The following is a 20353-nucleotide window of genomic DNA, read 5'->3' as shown; positions in this document are numbered from 1 at the left end:
CAGGGACTGGCTAAATTTCGATCCATGTATGGGCACTGTGGTTGTGCAGTCTAGCCTGCAGCACTCATCTGTGTATTCTGACGCAGGGAAGTCTCCCTGCCATCAGAATACAGTGACACCTCAAATGTGTAGATGGGGGAATTGCATCAGCTTTTTTCATTTAACCCACTGGTTGAGTTTAAAATACTGACTCATCTATAGCCAGTTTAAGACTAGGATCACGCTTGTCTTAAGCCATGTTTTCACAGTTGCCCAGCCATTTGAATGGACTTGCTGTAACTGCAGGAAAAGGTCCCTACCCCTTTTCTAAAATAGCCTTTTATAACGTGCTGCAGTTACCGATGTGTGTGGGTACCAGTAAGGATTAATGGCAACCCTGCGAGTCTGCTAGCAGCAATGCGTTTTTGCTGTGGGTGAAGGAAAGCATACGATTTTACATGCAGTTCCTCAACCATGAATATTTGAACCTAGCCTAAGGCAGCCCTTAAGATACAATTATTTAACAATATAATTAATACTAAATAGAGTAATATTTTTTTATACATAATCATTAAATTGTAATATCACATTCTAATTTCTACTTTATGTTATATAATACTGTTCATAAATAGTTCTGTCTTATATGCTAAATCATTAGGTTGAGATGAGAAGAGAAGAAAAAGAATAGTGGGGATACGAGCGTATCCATGACTGTGGTTTACTATTTTTAAAGCCTTAAACCACATTGTTTCCATCATAGAGTAAGAAGGCAATGTCTAGATTGGGGGTAAATAATATTTGATCCGAGGTTCCCAAATGTTACATTTCTTGTTCAATTATTATCATTGTCCAGGTCATGTGTGTCTTTTGTCCACAAACTGCAAAATAGTTGCTTTCTATGACTTGTTTAGTTGCTATGAATGTATGTATTAGCAATTTATGTTGATGTGTGACAGACTGCTGGATGACGTGTGACATAACATGTGGGGCTACAAAACTGCTGTGTGACTGATTATACTTTGGACACTGCATTTGGTTTATGAGATTTTGTTGGGTTCAACTATATGGATTCCTATTCATATGTGCTTTTGAAGAAGATGTACTATCATTTGAAACCCATTGAGAGGACATGTGGGTTGTTTGATGGAAAACATGTGTGAACCCTGTGTTTAAAGTATTGGGCATGATGTCTACATGTGTTTGTACTGTTTGTATAATACAATTCATGTTTTCCTACAATGTTTGATGTAGTCCCAATATCTATATACCCTTGAAAGTCCATGGCTACAATGCCTTGGTGTTTTATGTACTTTAAGGGCTCTTTCACACTGTCGGAAATGCTTACTGCTCTCTGAAAACTATCTACTGTGGCTGTGTACAGCATCAACTGGCAGGAATTCAGGAGGCCCTACTGTTGACTCCTGATGCCTTTTTTTTCTTTTGACTCTTTTTTTTGTTTATTTCTGAACCACAATTTTACATTGCAGGACCACACCAAGACTGTGAGCCAATTGTATGGCTAGCAGTTGTGGTGTTGCGCCCTTGATCTTAATCTTAAAGGGTGGTGCCACCTATCAAACACTGTAGTCCGAGTTAAAATTGCCATGGCCACAAAGCAAAGCATTGTGGCCTCGGCATGTGTACAGCCCTATCAGGCTGTAATGTTAGTATTCAGGTGAGAGAGCCCTAAAAGTGTTTCACTAGGATTTCTGTACAATGGGTATAGTAGGAATGCCTGTGCCTTTTTATATACTGCTTTTATATGTTTCAAGGAGTTACATGGAAATACAGCAAGATATTGTCACCAGTAGACACAGGGAATATGCACAAATCTGCTAAGTGTATTTTTTAATTGTACTGTACAAGACCAGGCTTCTATAATTTAGGAATATGGGTTATATGCTGCCACATTCAGGTGAGGACACTGGTGAGGAAAGCTGTTAGTACAACCCATATAACCCCTCCCACTCCCAGCAATGCTCAGTTTTTTGCTTGTGTCCTCAGGTGATAGACAAACTCTCTCTCCTTAGAGCAGGTTTCATTCAAAGTCCCTCTGAAAACTCTGCTTTTGGTACTTTTGACCTCAGTATCCACACCTGAGAGTCTCCTTTTATCCCCTCTGGTATCCCAATTCCTCTTTTTTAACTAGAGAGGTATTTTTAGCCTCTATGGCAGACCTGATGGAAAAGTCTCCGCACTGATGGAGACTGTGGAAAGTACAAGGCATAAATGCCACCTGTCAGTTTCCGACTTGTCCATTATGGCAGCGTAGCTTGCTAATGAAGATGAGGATGGGATGAAAGATGAGAAAGTGAAAGTTGAATCTTCTGAGTGTGTGAACTCCTCTTGGTAGGATGGGCAGTCACCCCTGATCTCTCCCAAGCTGAAAGAAACTACTAGGGTTTGGGTTGATGAGGCATGCTACTTGATGTTAGAACAGCCCCCTCCTTCTGGACCTAAGGTGAAGAACCTTAATTTAGTTAACCTACTAGGTCCTATCCTATCCACCCACTGGTGTAGGATGTTCTTTAAGAAAAGCTGGCTGTAGTCAGACGAAAAGTATACTCCAAGAAGTTTTCTCAGGAGTACTACATTGATGAGGTTTGCCACAAAAAGTGGAAAGTTCCTGTAGTGGATGAGGCTATTTCATGGGTATCCAACCTGCGGCCCTCCAGCTGCTGTGGAACTACAAGACCCATGAGGCATCACAAGGATGACAGTTGCAAGCATTACTCTCAAAGGCAGAGGCATAATGGGACTTGTAGTTCCGAAACAGGTGGAGGGCCACAGGTTGGACACCTATGGGCTATTTCCTGCCTCAAAAAAAATCAAAGTCTTCAAAAACCCTCCTTAAAGCCTCCTTTGCTCTGTTGACCTTGGCCATGAAATAGATGTGGTTTCTATGACCGTTTACCAAACCCTAGCAGCCAGGTTAAAGCAAATGGCATGTAAACCTGGGTTGATTCTGATAGATCCCTTGGTAGTGCAAAAATTAAAGCTCTTCCAGTAGCCTTCCCTTACTGCGTACATGTTTTTTTTAGGGCTCTTATATCAGTTCAGATGTGCAGGATTCTCGCTCGAGAACTGCTTTTTAAGAAATGCTTGTAAAAGATGTTGTAAAAGAAAAGAGCAGGGCACCAGATGAATGTGTGATAAAAACAACAATACTTTAATGTAGCACACTTACATCGGAGCAACCTGTGAACAGCTCAGGTAATCAAGATGGCTTGCAAATACAGCTCTCTCAGGATGGATGGACATCCACTGTGAGACTCAGACAGGGGTTCGCTCGTGGGTGTGGACTGTGATCAGCTGTGAGGCACGGGGATCCGCTCATGATTGGATGCTGGCAACATGTCTCCCCTCTACTACCACCAATAAACACAAGTATGACCGGCACCCATGAGTGACAGATAGGCGGGCCGCGTTGCGTTTCTGAGGCTCGGCCTCCTTTATCAAGCATCCATCCTCATGGGAGAGAGCTGTATTTACACGCCATCATGATTATTTAAGCTGTTTGCAGGTTGCTCTGATGTGAGTGTGCTACATTAAAGTATTGTTGTTTTTATCACACATTCATCTGGCGCCCTGCTATTTTCTTTTGCATGTCCACGAGGGATTCCCCATATCCTTGGTGAGGTGCTGCCGGAAATGCTTTGAGTTTCACTCCATAGTGATCCAGCTGCTCCATTATTTGATGTGGATCCTGTTATGGACTATAAGATATTATGCACTGTTTATGTTTAACTTATATAATTTTTAATTTTATTTACACTTCTTTGTTTCCATTGTAGTCTATGAGCGCTGGATTTGGCTGGCTTGTTATTGTTTCAAGTAGCCATTTTACTTATTATCTTTGTAAAAGATGCTTTTTTTTACAAGAAAATGACTCTTGACGAGTCCTTAGACATGTTTAATTAAGTAACATGTGCAAAAAAAATTAATTAATTCATATAATAAATATATCAAAAAGTAAAAAATAAAGTGCCAAAAATGAACAAAATTTAAAAAAAAGTCCTTTTACTGTCCAAATTTTATTTTCATCTTCCTGTTAAACAAGGTGCACATCCACCACCAAATGAAACCATTAGGGAGCCTCTTCCCAGATGATGTGGACCATTAGGTTAAAAATGGTTACAAGCGCATAGGTATATCCTGTAACCAACAATTCTCCAGGCATATAGACCATCCACCATCAGGATCTCTCCTCCTATATCAGGGTTTACCTGAAAAAGAAAAACGGTACATGCCCATAGTGGAGTATGTAAAAAACCTAATTTATTTAAAAAATGCACTTACAAATGCCACAACAGAATTGCTAATGGCATTATACAATAAAACATATGGATAGGCAGCAAATAAAGTGGGAAAATGACAATAGCTTCCAAAGCAGTAGGCCGAATTACCATCCCTGACTACAGGCTCCCACCGGTGGTTGTGCATGATGACAACATGTCGTAGCCACGCCCAACACATTTTATCAGAAAGATGATGTTGTCAGGGGATGATGATGTCATCTGTCTGATAAAATGTAATGGGCGTGGCTGCGATGTAGAGTCATCATGCACGCCCAAGATGGTAATTCAGCCTGCTGCTTTGCAAGCTATTGTTATTTTCACATTGTGTGCATGCACTCCATACATACAAAGAGACCAAAACAAAATTTTAACTAAGTTCAGAAATGAAGTTATGTGTAATAAAATGGAATGACACAGGGTAAAAGTATTGAACACATGAAGAATTGGAAGTGAAAAAGGCATAGAAAGCCAAGACACCAGCTGAAATCTATCAGTAATTAGAAAGCAATCCTGCCCATTGTCAGTGCAAATAATATCAGCTGGTTCAGTATCAACTGATGGCCTATTAAAAGAGTGCCTTATTACCAAGGTGTCACACAAGAAACATCTCATCATGGGTAAAAGCAAATGGCTCTCCCAAGACCTTCTCAACCTTATTGTTACAAAATATACTGATGGCATTGGTTGCAGAAGGATTTCTAAACTTTCTAATCTTCCAGTAAGCACTATTGGGGCCATAATCTGGAAGTGGAAAGAACATAATTTCACCATAAACCAGCCATGACCTTGCAAGATTTCTGACAGAGTAGTGAAAAGAATTATCAAAAGAGTCGTCCAAGAGCCAAGTATCACTTGTAGGGAGCTTCAGAAAGACCTGAAAGACTCCATTGCTGAAGAAAAAGCATGTTTAAAGTTTGCTGCACAACATTTAGACAACCCTGAAATACTGGGAGAATATAGTCTGGTCAGATGAGACCAAAGCTGAACTCTTTGAATGCCATAATACAGGGGTTAAAATTTCGAGTCCAGACCTACTAGCCGGTCACATAACTTACTCTCCACCAGTTGCCCCACCCAACCTTGCCCAGGCCTGCCCCAAACCCCACCCCCAACCCTGCCCCCAACCACGCCTCCTTAAAGCTTCTTTAGAATAAAGAGTCCAAAATATAAAATTGTACACAGTAATGTATATCCCAGCTCCCCTGTACTCCATTATAGTTATATGGCATGTATACAGTAATGTATATCCCAGCTCCCCTGTACTCCATTATAGTTATATGGCATGTATACAGTAATGTATATCCCAGCTCCCCTGTACTCCATTATAGTTATATGACATGTATACAGTAATGTATATCCCAGCTCCCCTGTACTCCATTATAGTGCTAGGACATGTATACAGTAATGTATATCCCAGCTCCCCTGTACTCCATTATAGTGATATGACATGTATACAGTAATGTATATCCCAGCTCCCCTGTACTCCATTATAGTGATATGACATGTATACAGTATGTATATCCCAGCTCCCCCATTATAGTGATATGACATGTATACAGTAATGTATATCCCAGCTCCCCTGTACTCCATTATAGTGATATGACATGTTGTATACAGTACTTACTCCTAGTCCCTCCGAGTCCCCCGCGGCGGTGGAGATGGTGTTTCCTCTCAGCGGAGGAGAGCGGACCTCTCCTGCACCTGTCCCCTCACCGGCGGTGCCGCAGAAGCCGGAAACCAGAAGTTGTAAACCGGAATTCGGCTTCACAAAGAGGCTTGGAGTGCAGGTGCAGTCGCTCCATGCTTCATCTGTGCTCGCCGCTCACCACAGAGGAATTTCTCCTTGCATTTGGCGAGCGGGCGAGTGGCTTTTTCAAGCCCTGCCATAATACACACCATGTTTGGAGGTCAAATGGCACTGCACATCACCCCAAAACTGCCATACCAACAGTGATGTTTGGAGGTGGGAACATCATGGCGTGGGGCTGTTTTTCAGCATATGGTACTGGCAAACATCATATCATTGAAGGAAGGATGAATGGAAAAATGTACCAAGACATTCATGATAAAATTATGCTGCCTTTTACTAGGATGATGAAGTTGAAACGAGAGTGGATATTTCAGCAAGACAATGATCCCAAACACAAAGCCAAGGAAACTCTCAATTGGTTTCAAAGAAGGAAAATGGCCCAGCCAATCACCTGACTTGAATCCAATAGAAAATCTATGGAAAGAACGTAGGATCAGAGTTCATAGAAGAGGCCCATGGAACCTTCAAGATTTGAAGACTGCTTGTGTGAAAGAATGGGCCATAATCACACCTGGGCAATGCATGCAATTAGTTTCTCCATACAGGAGGCGTCTTGAAGCTGTCATTACCAACAAAGGATTTTGTACGTAGTATTAAATAAACTTCAGTTTGCGTGTTCAATACTGTTTCCCTGTGTCATTCCATTTTACTACACATAACTTAATTTCTGAACTTATTTGTTTAGGTTTCTTTGTATGTATGGATTGCATGGGTTGCTACCGACATGTGGTGAAAATTTCATGTCAATAGCACCTTTAGAAATATATTTACTGAGAAAAATGTTCAATACTTCTGTTACTGTATATAGCACCAATGATTTACTCAGGAGCATACAATCTAAGATCCATAACTCACAGGCATACATGGGCTGGTGAGGCTGGATGGCACCTGCACTTCAGCCCCCCTAAATGCTCCTGCAAGCACTTGTTTGCTTTTGATAAACCTATTCTGAGGTCAGCCAGCTAAAGCCTGGTCAAGGCATAAGTGATCCATTTTATTTAGTAATATGTAGAAATATAGTTAATTGACCATAGCAACTAAAACCTTCCAAATGACATTGAGGAAAAACTGCTAGCACATATAATAACAGTAGTTATCATAAATTACTGTCTTGTAGAAGCACAGCCTCTTACTCAATAAATGACACATATGCACTAGTAACCACAACTGAAATGGAAGTGGTCTGTAGAGGAAAGTGCAGTATGAGTTTTGTATGCCATAGAATGAGAGGATGTGGCTGTCCTATTTCTGAGTTGTAAGAAATCAAGAGTAACTATTAGCTTTTCCGCAAAATTTCGCTAGTGTTTTACGCTAGGATTTTCCAATGTAGATGTTAAATGACTAGTCTAAGAAGGGCAGCATGATTATGCTCTAAATACATACTAGTCTAAAGGAGGCCAAGGGCAGCAGTCATTAGACAAAAATCTGTGGTGGCTGGATGATGGATCGATGATTGGATGATCTTCCATGCAACCTACTGTATACCGCTTTACATATGCTGGACAAATTTGCTCATAACATTGCCCCATAGGGCTACAGATATACATTATCTACAGTAGTAGTAATTAGTCACATTTATCTGGACCTGTTCAGTATTTTTTTTAAGACATTTTATACTTTATTCAAACTACTTCAGTTCTAATGAGTATCAGGAAAATACCTCAGCAATTATATCCAGACAGGTAGCCCTGACAACGTCATCCAAGGCAGATTTTATTGTCAAGAACAGGATGGAGGTGTGAAATTTATGGAATTACCCAGTTCTAGTTATGTAGTACCATCCTTGGTGTCATGAAGGCTTCATAGGTTTAATCCTTTAATTTACTTGCCTAAAAAGGGGAATTGATGTGGAAACAATGGAGTAGAGATGCTAAAACTGCATTATTCCTATATGTGGAACATCATCCCTGTTTAGTGTCAGTTGTTGCTATTAGATATGGATGGCCTCTTTCAAAAATTACAGAACAAGTCTAGTTGACCAACAGACCAACTGCTACAGACCAACTACTACTGGATTTACCATGACCATGATAAATGAGAACTGTCACAGACACAATTAAACATTGTTTACAGATATATTGGCTTCTACTCCAAAAGTCTGCAAAGGTGCGTATTGCAAAAAAATGTATCAAGATCAGGCAGCATTCACATGAGCACAACGACTTCATAGGTTAGATTATAGGGTATGACACATACTCCATTGCAGCTGATTTTGGTTTAGAAGCAAAAATAGACAACCTTCACCCAAAAAGAAACAAGATAAATCAGTTCAGAAAAAAATAGTCACAATATGGTCCGAGAAGCCTAAAGTCAAAAGAAAACAATCCATATCCACTTGAACACCAAGCCTTTTCTGGCACTTTTTGTTTGCATGTAACAATCAGTATTTTTTGCTTCAAAATTTCTTAGAATCCTCAAACATTATATATTTTTTAAAGCAGAGGCCCTAGAGAATAAATTGGTGGGTTCTGTAACTTTTAATGTCACACAGTGTTTTGCGAAAAAATACTGTTTGAATTTTAATGCAAAAAAAAACACCATACACAACCCATTTTTTGGGTAAAATATAAAAAATTATGTTGCACTGAGTAAATGGATACCAAACATCTCACACTTTAAAATTGCGCACGCCCGTGCAATGGCAACAAACGGTGTAAATGTTACTATCCATAGGTAACGTTTTAAAAGCCTTCACAGGTTAGCACTTTAGATTTACAGAGGAGGTCTGGTGCTAGAATTACTGCCCATGATCTGACGTTCACGGTGATACCCCACATTTGTGGGATTATCGCTGTTTGCGTGCGGGAACGATGGGTTCATTTGCCTTTGAGCACAAGCATGGGGAGATGGGGGACTTTTTGTTTACACTGTAACTTTAAAAAAAAAAAATTCCCTTTTATTGCTGTCACATCCCTTGTGACAGCAAAAGCATTTGACAGATACTCTTTATGGAGAGATCTGGGGTCAATAAGACCCCATATCCTTCCTCTGCCCTTAAAAGCATTTAATCATACCAATATTGGTGTAATTAAATGCTTTTCTTTTTTAAAAATGGCAGCGTTTATTTCTGAGTAAACTGGAAATTATGTACGGTCATCGCTTTTGGGTTACTATAAACACATCATCCCGGTACAACCACATGAAGTCCAGTGACGAGCTAGGTACATGACTGGTTGGCAAGTGGATATTTGAGTACAAAAATGTACGGGTTAAATATATCCTACACTTTTCATATATAAAGGCATTGTTATAAAGCCCAAATGCAAAGCATATTTTAAGAACAACTTTATAATTATATTTTTTATATAAAATACATATAATTAGCTGTTTTGGCAGTTTTGATATTGTGTTATTCTTTATAGTGTAAAACAAAAAGCAACTACCCATGGATTTCAAAATATTTTGTTCCCTTGTTACAAAACAGTTTTGTTTTGTACGAAAAGTTCTTACTTTTTCCCTCTCTCAAGGTTACCTGCAGAGTGCACTGCAATAAGAGATGCTAGGTTTTGATTACTGCAAGATTATTCCACCATAGTGGTCTCTGATAAACATCTGATGGTAACTGAACTGACCTCGCTGTTCCAACTCAGCAAGAATAAGGAGCTATGCACAACATTTTAATAAACTGTATTACCATTAATGTTAACATATTTACAATATGTTAGGCTTCATGTATGAAAATTAGATTATCAGCGTTGTCCTTAGTAGCCAGTCAATATTTTTTTTCTTTCACTGCTTTACTTACACTAGGAAAGACTTAGCTGCATGTTTATTGCATGTTATGTGCAACAAAGACATTTTATCTACCAGCATTCATAAATGGACATGATGATAGCTGCCTTCACACCTATGCACTATGGTAATATGTGCTAAAACATGTTATACTGCAATGTATGGTAACACATGATCCACAGTGCATTGAGGTACCATTCATTTTGAATGGAACCCCAATGACTCTTGCCAACACACCTCAACTTCTATGTGTTGTGGTGCACTGCACTGGAAAAAAAAGATCTTGTCTGATTTTATGTACATTGTGCTGCATCAGCAGCCTATTCAAAATGAAGGGGCTACCTTAATGCAACACACAGGATAGATGTGAAGAATGCATTAAAGAACAACTGGATTTTGGAAACTGTACCCCCCCCCCCATAAAAAAAAAAAGCTGTCAAAGGGCAAAGGACTAATCACAAGTACTGCCTGTAGTGTACCCGCATTGGACCCGCACGGATGTGCACCCTGGGATGCACATGGAAGGCATGGAAGCCAACATAGCCAACAGCCTATCATTGATTTCAACAAGCTGCCTGGACACCCCTGCGTGAAGCATGTGCATTCTGGATGGCTGGATGGATCAGTATGCCCATGTAAAAGAGACCTTAAAGACAGAAATAGTAGAAGAGACATGCTACCGCCACAGTTTTCCAACAACCGTTTCTACAACATTAATAAATAACATTCTAATGCATGTGCCCTGCATTCTGTGTGTTCTCTGGCTAAGCATGCCCTTTGTGCTCTGACTTTAAAAATGCTGGGCTTATAGTATTTTGCTGTACCTTTAAGGAAGAAAGGGCTGCCAAAAAAGGCATACCTGCTCTTAATATCCTCATTGCTATATACACTATATTGTTAAAAGTATTGGACCGCTTGCCTTTACACACACATGAACTTTAATGGCATCCCAGTCTTAGTCCATAGGGTTCAATATTGAGTTGGCCCACCCTTTGCAACTATAACAGCTTCAAATCATCTGGGAAGGCTGCCCACAAGGTTTAGAAGTGTGTCTATGGGAATGTTTGACCATTCTTCCAGAAGTGCATTTGTGAGGTCAGGCACTGATGTTGGACGAGAAGGCCTGGCTCACAGTCTCTGCTCTAATTCATCCCAGAGGTGTTCAGTTGGGTTGAGGTCAGGGCTCTGTACAGGCCAGTCAAGTTCCTTCACCCCTAACTCGCTCATCCAAAGGAAATTTCACGGATGGATTTATTGCACATGTGGCAACAGGTACTACGGTTGAATTCACTGAGCTGCTGAGAACAACCCTTTCTTACACAAATGTTTGTAGAAGCAGTCTGTATGCCTAGGTACTTGATTTTATACACCTGTGGCCATGGAGGTGATTGGAACACCTGAATCCAAAGATTTGGAGGGGTGTCCCAATACTGTATGGACAGGAAGGTTATGTAGAAGTCTATCTTTAGCCGTCAGTGTTGATCAGTGTATTCTGACAGTGGAGAAGCCTCCCTGACAGGATTCCCCCATCCACAATGAGTGTGTGAATGGGGAAAAGAATACTTTTTTTTACGTTTTTTACGTTTGCCCGTGGTTGAAAGAAAAAAAATGACTCATCTATAGGTTGTCTTAGTTCAACAGCATAACTAAAGGGAAAGTTGCAAATACCATGCAACTTTTCCCCATTCTCTCTAAAATATCATAATCGTGTGAGTCTACCTTCCAGAATGTTACAGTTTCTCTCTATATAAAGCAGTTTGTTGTATACAAAAGGCCATGTAACATGTTGTATTTGTGTAATATAGGTATTGACCAAAGGGTTGTCATCTACATGAGAGAGTATATTTGTGCTTAGGGTACCATGATCACTAAATACCACCTAGGGGGAAGGCATAAGCAGAGATGTATTTAGACTTTGTGCTGCCCTAGGCAACACAAACATTTTGTGCCCCCCCCCCCCAATGAGAGCGTGAGAGAGTCAATAAGTGTGTATGTATGTATGTATGTGTATATATATATATATATATATATATATATATATACTGTATATATATATTTGTATATATATTCTCCCTCTCTTCCCTCTCTCTTGCCCCCTCTCCCCCCCCTCTTCCTCCTCTCTTCCTTCTCTCTCTCTCTTCCCCCCATCTCTCTTTCTCTCCCCCTTCACTCTCCCCCTCTCTCTCCCCCTACCCCTCTCTTTTTCCCTCTCTCTTCCCCCCCTCTCTCTCTCCTCCTCTCTCTTCCCTCTCTCTCCTCCTTCTCTCTCTCTTTCCTCTCTCTTCCCCCATCTCTCTCCCCCCTCTCTCTCCTCTCTGTCTCTTCCCCCCCTCTCTCTCTCCCCCCTCTTTCTCTCTCTCTTCATTCCCTCTCTCTCTTCATCCCCTCTCTCTCTTCATTCCCTCTCACATCACCATCTCTCTCTCTTCCCTCTATCTCTCCTCTATCTCCTCTCTCTCTTCCCTCTCTCTTCCTTCTCTCTTCTCTCTCCCCTCACTCTCTTCTCTCTCTCTCTCCCCTCTCTGCCCCCCCTTTCTCTCTCCCCCCTCTCTCTTTCTCCCCTCTCTCTCTCTTCCCTCTCCCCTCACTCTCTTCTCTCTCTCTTCCCTCTCTGTTCTCCCCCTTTCTCTCTCCCCCTCTCTCTCTCTTCCCTCTCTCTTCTCCCCCTTTCTCTGGATGTGACTTGGATTGTGACAGATATGGTATATCTCTTGTCTTCTTCTGTTCTTAATGATCTTGCCAGTCTCTCACCTCCCATTGTTATTATTGCCATTAGGCATTTGTGATTTGCTTCGCTCTGAATCGAAATTCAGACAAAGTTTTCATTATTCAGAGATTTGGATGTATCCAAATTTATAAATCACAATAGTAACAAATTTAAAGAAATCCAAAATAAATTATAATGATATAAATTATCTGAATTTGAAATGGAAACATATATGCAATAAATACTGTAAAGTATTACATTGAAATAAGATGACAATTCCTACTTAGGCTGTTTCATAGACTAGAATAGAACAGAATAGAAAAAATAGAATAAAACAGAATATAGTAGAAAATAAGGGAATATGATAGAATAGAAGAGAATAGAAAATAATTGAATAGAAAAAACAGAATAGAATAGAAAATAAAAGAATAAAATAGAATACAATAGAATATACTGTAAAAGAAAAAAAATAAAATAGAATGAATATAGCTGTCTTCCAAAATTCAAATTTTGAATTTCTAATTGATTTGAAAAATGTTGAATTTCACATTTCAAATCGATTTATAGATAATGTTGGGCATTGTTCAGGGTTTGTCAGAAAAGTACAACAGCTGAAAATTAACTTTTTTTCTCTTTTTTTTTATATAAATTCTTATTTTCTTGTACATTGTACCCTTCATACAGTTCATATTTTTCCCTTTTCCTTTCTATATCTAAAGATGGCAGAGATAACCAGTAACCACCACTTATAATTTAAGGCCAACCCATGCTTTTCTTATTGTGGGCGAAGTGATTGGTTTGCTTTAACCCTCAACCCCTCCCTTACATGTGCTTACCTCTCTCTTTGCACCCCTCCTGCTCTGTTCAGCGCAGAAGCTATAGAAAGTACTTGGTACTTCTGTGTATGGAGGAACACTTTGCTCACTCGGTGTCGCAGTGCTGGGCCAATCAGCACTATCACACAGGAAGAGTGCATAGCCCTGTGGACAACTTGTACCTTATGTAGGGCCATTCACTTTAATGGAGTGGTATGGAAGCAAAAGAAAGGTATGTACAAGCTGCTGGTCAGTGCTGCATTAAAATGAATCCGAGGTAGCAGTAAAAAAGCAAATAATGTGCTTCTAATCTCTCCTTTAGCATTTTCTACTCTCTCTAGTCTTACTGTCCTTGCTGTTTGCAGACTTTTATAGCATGCTGCATTCCACCTAGTTCTCTTCTTGTACATAAATTCACATTTTATAACTTCCTTTCCCACAATGGTAACGTCTGTAACTACAGCCTTCATTTCTTGCCTTGTTCCATCACAAACTGTATTTAATTCACTTTTGTCCATACTATGATGTACATATCTTGTTTCATTGCTACAGTGGCACATTCAGTTGCTTATCTGGTTAACCCCTGAGTAGCTGCTGCACAATTATGTTTCACTGTATTTATTTGCTTAGGTGCAGCCTCATGATGTCAAGCTAAGGTAAGAACATTAACACCTCTGCCCAGGCATAGGAATGGCCAGCAAAACTGGGAAAACACAACACTCTAGGAATTCAATCCTAAAAACCTCCATCTTGGTATGATGTCAGAATTGGTGAAGGGTAAACTTTACGCAGAGCTAAATTGGAGTTGAGCACCTACACGGACCCAAAGGTTTCTTCAACTAGCGGGGGGGGGGCAATTAATTTTCCAAAAGGTAACATGAGAAACTGGGACTGTTCTGCTCAGTATTAATATTAGATCTGGGAAGGTCTCTAAGCACGTAAACATATATAAAATAAACAACTTGCGCTAGGAATAATAGGTCTAACTGCTCATGAAATGCATCTCTTTCAGATGGGCAGTCAGGGGTGGGTAAAAATGGGTGGCATCTCAGGCCTTGGTTACCCTCTTACCTGTCAATTAAGGCCTGAGATGAGGACAAAAACTATCATGTACTATATCCCAACAATCACCCAACTGTAGGAAGGTACAAGATGGAGCCCACAAGCAAACTAAACTGAAGCCTTTCCCCTGCAGTGCCTCTCCAGTGGCAGAAATGCTTTTTTTCTCTTGTTTGAGAACTGTATTGAGAAGTACAGGCATGCGTGTCTACCACGGAGTCAAAACCTGGAAGTACGTCTGACAGGTAGCGCAGAGGCGGTGTCAGTGTGAACAAGAAACGCTAGTATATAATAGGCTGTCATTAGGTTAAAATTATTAACTAATTCAATACCGGGCAATTTTACCCCTTCCTGCCCAGGCCATTTTTAAGGTTTCAGCACTCTCACACTTTGAATGACAATTGTGCGGTCATACAACATTGTACCCAAACTAAAATTTTATCATTTTCTTCACACAACTAGAGCTTTTTTGGTGGTATTTAATCACCACTGGGGTTTTTATTTTTTGCTAAATTAATAAAAAAAGACCAAAAATGTTGAAAAAAAACGTTTTTCTTTGTTTCTGTTATAAAAGTTTGCAAATAAATAATTGTTCTTCATAAATTTAGGCCGAGATGTATTCTACTACATGTCTTTGGTGAAAATAACCCAAATTAGGATGTATTTTTTAGTTTGTAGGAAAGTTATAGAGTTCACAAACTATGGTATAGATCTGAATATTGATCAGTCCTGAAGTACTGACAGCCAATCTAATTTCTTGAGGTCCAAGAATGTCAGAACAGTACAGATATCCCCCAAATGACCCCTTTTTGCAAAGTAGACAGTCCGACGTACTTCAAAAGAGGAATGGCGAGTTTTTTGAAGTTGTATTTTTTTTGTCATAATTTTTCGGAAAATTAAAAACTAAAAAAAATTATTTTCACAATTTTTTTTTTACATACTGTCACCAGTGCAGTACAGCGTCATCATATAACTGGCATGGACGTGATCAGGGACACTGACTGGTGACAATGTGAAAAAAATATATATATATATTTTTGTTTTTAATTTTTTTATTATTTTAAATTTTTTATTAAATTTTTTTTATTTTTTTTAAGATTTTTTTTTCATATTTCACTATGTCCAAAGTAGTACAATGTTACCATAGTAACATTGTACTACTTTGGGGAAGTGATCAGTATTTTTTTTTTTTTTACACAATTTGCTTATAGCAAATAATTACTTTGCTATAAGCAAGCATTTATCTGAATAACATCACTTCATTCAGAGTTTTTTTTTTTTGTGCTTAGCTGTGATTTGGCCACAGCTAATCAGCTGTGACCATTCACAGCTAGACACTAGTATACAATGGACGGCATGAATGAAGCCATCCATTATATACAACTGTCATGTGACCTGCTGTGATTGGCCGATACTCAGATCTGTCATCGGCCGTGTCCGAGGTACACGGCCGGTGACAGATCACGCCGCTGAACAGCTCTGCAAGCGCGAACTGCGCATGTGTGGGAGTACGCCAAATGGCGGCCTCCCGGAAAGCTAGTGCATTTTTCCGGACGCCATACAGCTATTGGCCGGGTGTCAAATGGTTAAACAGAATCTGTGCTCCCTTATATCAGAGTCCCTCCCTATAATAATATAGTCCCTCCCTATATTATTATAATATATACCTCCTCAGAGTTCCCACTTACAACAGGTGTTCTCATCAGAGGACTCCTTACATCAATTGCCACCCTTAGAATTCCCCCTTACATCAATTTCCTCATCAGAGTGCCCCCTTACATCAACTGTCCTCATCAGAGTGCCCCCTTATATCAACTGTCCTCATCAAGTCTCATGGATTAGTGGATGCACTTTCAGAGATCTGGGAGGGCACAACTAAAATCTGGGGGGCATAGCCCACCCCGTAGATCCAGGTCTGATCTTTACTCAAACTTTTTTTTTTTGTATAGTTTTGGATAGAATGGGGATAGGTTGGAACCCTCCCCCCGTGTCAGGTTTTACTACTATTCAGGACTCCATAACTGATATATTGTTTATTTTTAAGGGACCTGATATGTGCAGAAAAAATACATAATGTCTGCATACTGAGGCAATTAGGACATTTTTTTCACTATTCGTTATCTGTGGGATAGCATCAATATCTCATATTAGATTAAGTAAATGGCATACTTTAGTGGCCCTTAATATAAGTAATTAATTATCCAAAGTCTAAATGTTTTGTTTACAAGTGGAACCACACTTAAACATGTCTATTAAAGATATATGTATTGTACCTGAGGGTGTTTTTTGTTCAGTTGGGGCTGTAGGTAACAGAGCAGCATGTTCTTGGGAAGTTCCTCCTTCACTTGGTTCACCTGCCAAATGTGGTTACATAAGAACTCTAATGAGTCACATTTCTAGAACTATTAAATATTCTAAATTTTTTCACAGTGGTGTCTGCTGCTTAGAGGATCTAACAAATATTTTAAAGAGTGCATTAGCTACCATGATAGACTGTATAAATGGGATTTAGGGCCGATTCACACAAGGAGTCGCACCACACAGGAATTTGCTCATATTCCTGTGCAGTTTTAGTGCAGTGCAGTTTCAGCCCATCCAAATGAATGGGTTGAAATCGCACTGCGCCACACTAAAAGTAGTGCAGACACTGCTTTAAAAAAGGCACTGCAACCGTATCACATGGTTCTTCTGTACCATGCAATCAAGTGCAGACAAACGTATTGCGTTTGTGACGTGTGTGGGGTGTCATTAGCATTGCATTGACATGGCCAATCACAACTGCAGTGCATTTTTAACACAGTGCAGGAAACACACACGAAGCACAGGTTTCCTGCTCCACATTCTGATGTGAATAGGGCCTTAAATATTTAAACCCCACAGCTTCAGCTATGAGATGTTTTAATCTAAGTTTTACTTTCCCAGGCCAGTGTTAATAATAGGACAATTGAGCATCTACAACAGAGGTCTCCAAATGTCTAAACAAAGGGCCAGTTTTCTGTCCTTCACACTTTAGGGAAGCCAGACTGTGGCCAGTTGCAGTGGAGTAAACAATGCCTCATCTTTGGTATTAGTGCGAGAAATAGTCGCTTCTCGGCCCTTTGGATAAGATCAAGTGTAGTATCTGTTCTCATCAGTTTCCAGCAGGGGTGCTCCACGGTCATTCTAGCTTTGCGGGGATGGCTGGTTGTATAGTACCCCTGCTGGTATGATGGGGGCCCTGATGGTTATTACGGGGGAACAGAAACCGGGAGCCCATTGGAGTTGGGGCCCGGGAGTAATTCCCCTTTGGAACGTCAGAGGGGCCCAGTACCTCCTGATTTGAGCGGATCTACCACAGTCTGGCCAGGGGCCGGGAAGGCAGAAAGTCTGCAAACCAGTGCCCCCTGAGTGGTCGCCTCAGGGTGCTCTTAGTAACACCTGGGTGTGGGACCCCACAGTGTGAAAAGGCAGATGGCCACTGTGTTTACCACTTTTTCTGCACAGCGCCCTCAGGACCAGGCCTTCTGGCTAAGTTCGGGGCAATTTTTGCTACAGGCCTCAGGGCCTGGTCTGTGCACAATTTGGCACAACCACTTTTTAATTTTTTTAAATTTATTTAATTTATTTACCTCCAACGTTTTGTCACTTTCACTCTTATGTGTGTATATTATTTCCTCACAGGATGGAGGGTGTGGGTCCTCGGGCCTGCCCTGAAGTCTAGGGGGAGGATGTGTGGCCTTTTGGTTCCTTCCTCCCCTGTCCCTAGGGGGTTTTCTCATCGGGAGAACCCCCTGGCCAAGTACTGAGTGGCTGGCTTCGGCTGGCCACAAGAAACGGTGGTCCGCCAGGCCTTTTGGCTAGGTGGACCAAATTGGGAACCTTGTCCCTGCCAGGAGCTTTGTGCCCGGGGGAATCAGGGTAGAGGTCCATCCCCTTCGGGGGAGGGACAAAGCACACCCCTAAGTGCACTTTTTCGTGTGGTGTTTTGCACTTGCACTTTTTTTGTGAACACTTACGGGTTTTTTCGTTTTCCGCACGTTTGCAGACTTAAAAAAAAAAATTAGTGCGAGAAATAGTGTTCTACCTTTGGTATTGGGGGGAGGCATATTGTCCCATCATTGGTGTCAGAGGAAGGAATAGTGCCCCATCTTTGGTGTCAGTGGGAGGAACAGTACCCCATCTTTGGTATCAGTGGGAGTAGTAATTTTGCCCCATCATTGGTGTCAGTGGAATGAATAGTGCCTCATTGTTGGTGTCAGTGGGAGGAATAGTACCTCATAATTGGTGTAAGCGGGAGTAAAAGTGCCCCATTGTTGGTGTCATTGAGAGGAATAGTGCCTTATCATTGGTGTCAGTGGGAGGAATAGTGCCCCATCATTGATGTCAGTGGGAGGATTAGTGCTCCATTATTGGTATCAATGAGTGGAATAGTGCCCCATCGTTGATGTCAGTGAGAGGAATAGTGTCTGATTGTTGGTTTCAGTGGGAGGAACAATATCCCATCACTAGTGTCAGTGGGGGGAACAGTACCCCATATTTGGTGTCAGTGGGAGGAATAGAGCCCCATCACTGGTGTCTGTGGGAGGAATCGGGCCCCACTGTTGGTGTCAGTGGCATGAACTATACCCCACTGTTGCTTCAGTTTTAGGAATAATACCCCAAGGGCCAGATAAAAGCAAGCAAAGGGTCACATCCAGCCCTCAGCCCATAGTTTGGGGACTGCTGATCTACAGTATGTAATTGTAATTGCAACCAGGGACAGCCAGGGCAGTCCAATCAAGAGAGTTCTGCAATCAATGGCTTGTTGAGGTCTAAAGGTACCAGGGGACATATCATTCAACTACTTCATGGGGAACAATTGACCAATATGTTTGGATTTTGTTCTGGATGATTGCAGTCCTTTCTGCAAGATGAAAGTGACTCTTGGGAACATTCTCCTCCCCTGCATAAATACGCATGCTCAAGTAGCACTGCATACACAATAATGCCAGAATTGTCCACAGCAATCCCGTCTAATATCGTGCAGACTATGACTTTATGATGTCATATTTTCCCTAATGTGCAGTGCTGAAAATGTCTTCAGATTTGGAAGACAGTGACTTCAGGAAGGTGAAGCAGCCTCTGAAGGCACTTTGTACACACAGGGTGAACTGGATATTCAGTAAACACTGAAATTCAGCCAGCTGTTTCATGGAAATTGTGCTCTTAAACGCAAAGTAGCCAAGTAGGATATTTACTTTGCAAAGGTGACCTTTTAGAATGACTTTGCTTAAATCTGCTGCAGTGAGGGAGGATCTAGCCTCACTTTTCTGTTTGTCAGTTTATTCTCCTACTGAATGCAGGGCTGAACATGTCCTTATACTGCCCAATGTATATATAATGGAGCTCTTTACATAGTTCCCAGATCCATTATGAGATAGGTTCTGTGAGGGTGAACCCTTTAGCACACTATTTAAAGCAAACCTGCTATTTGAAAATGCTAACCCCACATATTTCAAAAAGTGTTTCCCAGTGCTAAACCTTTCATCCATTTTGTAAATTGCTGCATTTGTAAATTTCAAAAGCCAGTATAAAAAGAATAGCAGTGGTAAAAAAAACTTGTAAGTTTAACTAATCATTTTTTTTTATAATTCTCCTTTAAGGGGGTGTGGCAGGGGGTGTGTCCTGTGCCTACATACTTTTGCTAATAGGTGTCCCTTGTCCCCATCTCAAAACGTTGGGAGGTATGGCTTGCGGGAACCACCAAGGGAAGGCGACACCTCCAGAGTTTTTCCCCTTGCTATCTTGCCCTGAGCAAAAAGGGCACTGGGCACTGAGGAGGCACCATAGTTGGGCTGTGCATAGGGCATCATTTGGCCATGATCCAGCCCTACTCAGGGCCAATTATTTTTTTTTGGGGTCAGGTACACTACTAAATAGGAGCACACTAGTCACATGAGCTTTCCTGTTTAAGTCAATCGAGGAGGGAAGGAGA

The 20353-nt window shown here is 40.8% G+C and overlaps 1 pseudogene; it reads left to right on the top strand.

The window, feature by feature from the left end:
• The first annotated feature begins 17482 nt into the window (after positions 1-17482).
• LOC149460878 (U2 spliceosomal RNA) lies at positions 17483-17656 on the top strand (annotated as a pseudogene).
• The last annotated feature ends 2697 nt before the right edge of the window (positions 17657-20353 follow it).

Source organism: Staurois parvus, unplaced genomic scaffold (assembly GCF_062004578.1).
Source record: "Staurois parvus isolate SC_StPar_1 unplaced genomic scaffold, SC_StPar_1.0 ptg000218l, whole genome shotgun sequence".
Classification (NCBI taxonomy): domain Eukaryota; kingdom Metazoa; phylum Chordata; class Amphibia; order Anura; family Ranidae; genus Staurois; species Staurois parvus.
Note: the sequence above shows the minus strand (reverse complement) of the source record. Positions and strands in the feature narration are given on the sequence as shown.